Source organism: Oncorhynchus keta, chromosome 22, assembly GCF_023373465.1.
Source record: "Oncorhynchus keta strain PuntledgeMale-10-30-2019 chromosome 22, Oket_V2, whole genome shotgun sequence".
Classification (NCBI taxonomy): domain Eukaryota; kingdom Metazoa; phylum Chordata; class Actinopteri; order Salmoniformes; family Salmonidae; genus Oncorhynchus; species Oncorhynchus keta.
In genome coordinates this window covers 34,491,831-34,498,248 of record NC_068442.1, presented here as the reverse complement: position 1 = coordinate 34,498,248, position 6,418 = coordinate 34,491,831, and the positions used below count along the sequence as shown (strand labels likewise).

The 6,418-nt window shown below is 41.0% G+C and overlaps 1 pseudogene; it reads right to left on the bottom strand.

The window, feature by feature from the left end:
* Window positions 1-3,488: 3,488 nt before the first annotated feature.
* Window positions 3,489-6,418, bottom strand: part of LOC118401384 (serine/threonine-protein kinase STK11-like) — a 58,235-nt pseudogene continuing 55,305 nt past the window's right edge.

Here is a 6,418-nt window from a genome sequence, read left to right as displayed (position 1 = left end):
GGAGGACGAGAAGAGGAGAAAGGCACGGTGACTACAAGTCTTTCCTCCAACCTCCCTCACTTCTCTCTCCCACCTTTCCTTCCCACTCCAGTGTGTTGTTCCCTCCAGGTGTTGAGGGTCGACACATGTTGTTACGTTACAGACTTATTCTAAAATGGATTCAATTATCATGTTCTCATCAATCTACACACAATACCCCATGATAACAAAGAGAAAACAGGTTTAGAGAAATTTCATCTAATTTAAAAAACAGAAATAACTTATTTACCTAAGTATTCAGACCCTTTGCTATGAGTCTTGAGCTCAGGTGGATCCTGTTTCCATTGATCATCCATTGAGATATTTCTACAACTTGGGAGTCCACCTGTGGTAAATTCAATTGATTTGACATGATTTGGAAAGGCACACACCTGTCTATATAAGGTCCCACAGTTGACAGTGTGTCAGAGCGAAAACCAAGCCATGAGGTCGAATTGTCCATAGAGCTCCGAGACAGGACTGTGTCGAGGTACAGATCTGGGTCCCCAAGAACACAGGTACAGATCTGCAACGTTCAAGGTCCCCAAGAACACAGTGGCCTCCATCATTCTTAAATGGAAGGAGTTTGGAACCACCAAGACTCTTCCTAGAGCTGGCCGCCCGGCCTAACTGAGAAATCGGGGGAGAAGGACCTTGGTCAGGGAGGTGACCAAGAACCCGATGGTCACTCTGATAGAACTCCAGAGTTCCTCTGTGGAGATGGGAGAACCTTCCAGAAGGACAACCATCTCTGCAGCATTCCAACAATCAGGCCTTTATGGTAGTTGCCAGACAGAAGCCACTCCTCAGTAAAATGCACATGACAGCCTGCTTGGAGATTGCCAAAAGGCACCTAAAGGACTCTCATACCATGAGAAACGAGATTCTCTGGTCTGATGAAACCATAATACAGAGTACAGAGATCCTTACATTTACATTTAAGTCATTTAGCAGACGCTCTTATCCAGAGCGACTTACAAATTGGTGCATTCACCTTATGACATCCAGTGGAACAGCCACTTTACAATAGTGCATCTAAATCTTTTAAGGGGGGTGAGAAGGATTACTCTATCCTATCCTAGGTATTCCTTAAAGAGGTGGGGTTTCAGGTGTCTCCGGAAGGTGGTGATTGACTCCGCTGTCCTGGCATCGTCCTTGATCCTTGATGAGAACCTATTCCAGAGTGCTCAGGACCTCAGACTGAGGCGAAGGTTCACCGTCCAACAGGACAATGACCCTAAGCACACAGCCAAGACAATGCAGAAGTGGATTCAGGACAAGTCTCTGAATGTCCTTGAGTGGCCCAGCCAGAGCCTGGACTTCAACCCGACCGAACATCTCTGGAGAGATCTGAAAATAGCTGTGCAGCGACGCTCCACATCCAACCTTCCAGAGCTTGAGAGGATATGCAGAGAACAATGGGAGAAACTCCCCAAATACAGGTGTGCCAAGCTTGTAGCGTCATACCCAAGAAGACTTGAGGCTGTAATCGCTGCCAAAGGTGCAAAGTACTGAGTAAAGGGTCTGAATACTTATGTAAATGTGTTATTTCAGTTTTTATACATTTGCAAAAATGTCTAAACCTGTTATTGGTTTGTCATTATGGGGTATTGTGTGTAGATTGATGAGGGAAAAAAAAAACAATTTAATACATTTTAGAATAAGAGTGTAACGTAACAAAATGTGGAAAAAGTCAAGGGGTCTGAAAACTTTCCGAATGCACTGTATACACCAGAGCCAAAGCACATCAATTAATGATGATTCCACAGTGATAAGGATTCCCAGTCTATAGCAGAGGGGAGGGAAAGTATGGTAGCAGTCTCAGCCTTCATGGCTGAGATTACACAGGCAATCAAATTCAGATATTTCTTCACTAATTGGTCTTTTAACCAATCAGATCAGCTCTGGAAAAAAGCTGTTGTGAAAACATCTGATGTGATTGGTCAAAAGACCAATTAGTGGAAACAAATTGGGCTGCTTGTGTAAACCCAGCCCATAAGAACCTTATCCAACATAGCCAACATCAGCAAATAGCCAACATCAGCAAATATGACAGAATGATAAATGCCAGCATTCCATCAGATTCCCTGATAGGTTATTTTAATCATTGGAGTAAATGTTAGTCACATTATCACTATAATAAATAATAAACCACTAGCACTAGGGTTGCTAAACTACTGGTAATTTACCAAATGTTACCGGAATCTTCAGTAATTAATAGAATCTATGGTAACTTTTAAAACATGTATTCATATATACTATTCATTTATTATATCTGTTTATATTGTCCATGAGTTTCTAGTAGATAAACCATACTGTATGATTTAAGAAAAATAGCCAAATTAATTTAAAAAGCATCTAATCAACAATGGCATTATTTAAAATTAACTCTGGAACTCTTGCAACAATTGACTTTTTTCACAACTGCCACCAATATGGCGCCAAAACATTTCAAACAAAGACATATTTCTATAAATAAATAAAAGTGCACAAAAAAAGGATATTTCATGCTGAGAGACCCTCATATTTAAACACCAATGGTATTCACTAAGTTGATGATTTATATTTAGGATAATATTTTACAGCTTTGTCATTCTGTTTTATTTTAGAATCATTTCATAAGATTATTTTATATAGTCTGCTAGAGCCACAGAAGGCCAGAGATAGTTACACCACACCTGTTATAATCTGAAGAACCCAAAAAGGCCACAAGATGTCATCCGATAAAATTCCCCAAAAACTTTAAAGTTACCAAAATGATGGTCATTTACTGGTAAACTTAGAAAGATTTTAGTAATAAACCCTCCCTTTGCAACCCTAGATTAGCACTAATGTGTGGATTTACTTACCACCCTACAGCAAAGCTATAACTTCTGTTCTTTCTATTTTGTTCTTGGTTTTATGAAAAATCTACTGTTGCATAGTTTGAGAAGCATGTTGGGTCTGTGTGAAGATTCCTCTTTTGTGCTCCATGTTCAGGATAAAGTAACACCCTGGATCAATACCTTGGCCAGGCCAGCTCTACTAAAACAAGCCCGTCACAGCATGAGCCACATATTATCTTATCAAAGTAGGCTGCAGCAAACCCTCCCACCAGCCAATAGACCAGTAAGAATAATACATCAAAGTCAAGGTAAAGCGATCTGCAGTACAGTGCTGTGGCTCTAAAGCAGCCTGCAGGGTTGACTGCAACAGAAACTCATGTAACCAATTACAGCTGTTCATTAAAGAAGCTGGAGAAGTGAAAAGCAGACCAAATTAATTTATGTCAGTGAAATGTCATAAGGTTTGTAATCTCGCCCATCAGTCAGCTCTCTTTCTCTCTCTCTGAACCTAGAAATTGAGCCTGGGGTCGAGGTTCTAAAGTTTCAAACTGCCTATTGTTTGATTGACCAGATACATTTATAATACAGCCACAAATAAAGAGAAATCACTGAAGAAACACAGCTGGTGAGGTTGGGGTGCGTTTTATATAAATAATAATGAAAAACATATTGTGGGGAAAAAAACCCGAAACAAAACCCAGACCCAAAATTAAAAACCAAGCCAAGACATTCCTGAATAGTTATGTATGCTTGGCGTATCTATAGATCCCTTTCTTTTAGCCTGCATGGCATGCAGTTTATGCATTTTATATAAATGATCATTATTCTTACCAATAATGTAATTTATTGAAATTATCAATGTCATCCAATGCACACCACGATGTGCACTTTAATACAGAGTAACTGTAGGATAAACAGTGTAGTAGTCTAAAACGAGCTACATTAATACAGAGTAACTGTCGGATAAACAGTGTAGTAGTCCGAGCTACATTAATACAGAGTAACTGTCGGATAAACAGTGTAGTAGTCTAAAACGAGCTACATTAATACAGAGTAACTGTCGGATAAACAGTGTAGTAGTCTAAAACGAGCTACATTAATACAGAGTAACTGTAGGATAAACAGTGTAGTAGTCTAAAACGAGCTACATTAATACAGAGTAACTGTAGGATAAACAGTGTAGTAGTCTAAAACGAGCTACATTAATACAGAGTAACTGTAGGATAAACAGTGTAGTAGTCTAAAACGAGCTACATTAATACAGAGTAACTGTAGGATAAACAGTGTAGTAGTCTAAAACGAGCTACATTAATACAGAGTAACTGTCGGATAAACAGTGTAGTAGTCTAAAACGAGCTACATTAATACAGAGTAACTGTCGGATAAACAGTGTAGTAGTCTAAAACGAGCTACATTAATACAGAGTAACTGTCGGATAAACAGTGTAGTAGTCCGAGCTACATTAATACAGAGTAACTGTTGGATAAACAGTGTAGTAGTCTAAAACGAGCTACATTAATACAGAGTAACTGTCGGATAAACAGTGTAGTAGTCCGAGTTACATTAATACAGAGTAACTGTAGGATAAACAGTGTAGTAGTCTAAAACTAATCCTAGTCCTAGTCCTAGTCCTCCTACCCTCTTCTTCATTTCTTTCTGGTGCTTCACTCTTGGATCATCATCATCGTTATGTTTTCAGTCTTCAGACAGGCAGATCAAGTGAAACAAACCACTGTAGTGCAGCATGTCCTGCTATCGCATCCTGTAGGGCAGGCTGTCAAAACATTAATCTCCCCAACATCAGGAGCAGGGAATTAGAGACCTACGAGGGAACCAAAACACACAATTAGCTCAAGACTTTTACAGTATTACTCAGTCAGTCATTTAACATTTACACAATACAGTTAGTGATGTCTGAATAATGGAGGATTCACATAGTATTACAGTCTATGACACCAATGGAACCAAGGTTTTATACATAGTGTCCTGCATCTGTATCTGTCCAGCCATTCAGTTGGCGCTGTAATCCTCCCTGTGGCCACTCTCAGTGAGTGGGATGCCGCCCACACAGAATCAGCCAGCGTGACACGCAGAGACAGATGTGGAGGATTTCCCTCTGTGAACCAACCTGGCAGCAGGCTGTTACTGCTGGAATCTGCTGGTCTTTCTGTCAGACAGCAGGCAGATACTGCTGGAATCTGCTGGACTTTCTGTCAGACAGCAGGCAGATACTGCTGGAATCTGCTGGACTTTCTGTCAGACAGCAGGCAGATACTGCTGGAATCTGCTGGACTTTCTGTCAGACAGCAGGCAGATACTGCTGGAATCTGCTGGACTTTCTGTCAGACAGCAGGCAGATACTGCTGGAATCTGCTGGACTTTCTGTCAGACAGCAGGCAGTTGAGTTTGAGTTTGAGTTTATTTTTTATTTTTACAGGGACAGTGCACATTAATCAACGTTTCAGTAAAAGTGCCGGTTTTAGCCAGCCGGCTAATTTTCAACCGCAGTCCCTGGGCAGGTTATTAAAAACAATTACAATATAGACAATAGCAACATAGAACAAGCAAGACATAGCAACATAGGACAAGCAAGACATAGCATACAGACAAAGCAACATAGGACAAGCAAGACGTAGCATACAGACAGAGCAACATAGAACAAAAAGCAACAAGACAAAATTCATAAAAGCAAAAAAGTGTTTCCACACCTCACAAGCTACAGACAACAGACAACATGGAAAGTGGTAACACACAGCTAGGGACCATGTTTACAAATCTGATTGACCATTAGCCATGTCTTCAAGCATTTTGTGAAAGTGTGATATGTGGTGCAGTTATATGTGTCTGATAGCAGTGTATTCCAGACATGGGAAGCTCTCACAGAGAATGCAGATTTACTAAAGGTGCTTTTCCTTAGGGGAACTATACAGTCACCTCTCATGGCAGACCTTGTGGATCTGCTGCCATATGTCTGGGTTTTCTGTTTAACAAAAATATTGAGTGGAGGGGGAGCCAGGCCATTAAGGATCTTGAATACAAGACATGCGTCGGTGTATTGCAAAAGATTTTCCCAACTCAAGAGCTCATGCTTTCTAAGGATGTGACAATGATGATGGCTATTGGGCTTCCTATCAAGCACTTTGAGAGCCTGTTTGTAGACAGACTGAATAGGTTACTATTCATATTCCAGTTACTGTTGGAATCTGCTGGACATTCTGTCAGACAGCAGGCTGTTACAGCTGGAATCTGCTGGACATTCTGTCAGACAGCAGGCTGTTACAGCTGGAATCTGCTGGACATTCTGTCAGACAGCAGGCTGTTACAGATGGACTCTGCTGGACATTCTGTCAGACAGCAGGCTGTTACAGATGGAATCTGCTGGACATTCTGTCAGACAGCAGGTTGTTACAGCTGGAATCTGCTGGACATTCTGTCAGACAGCAGGCTGTTACAGCTGGAATCTGCTGGACATTCTGTCAGACAGCTGGAATCTGCTGGATTGTCATTCTGTCAGACAGCAGGCATTTACTGCTGGAATCTGCTGGACATTCTGTCAGACAGCAGGCTGTTACAGC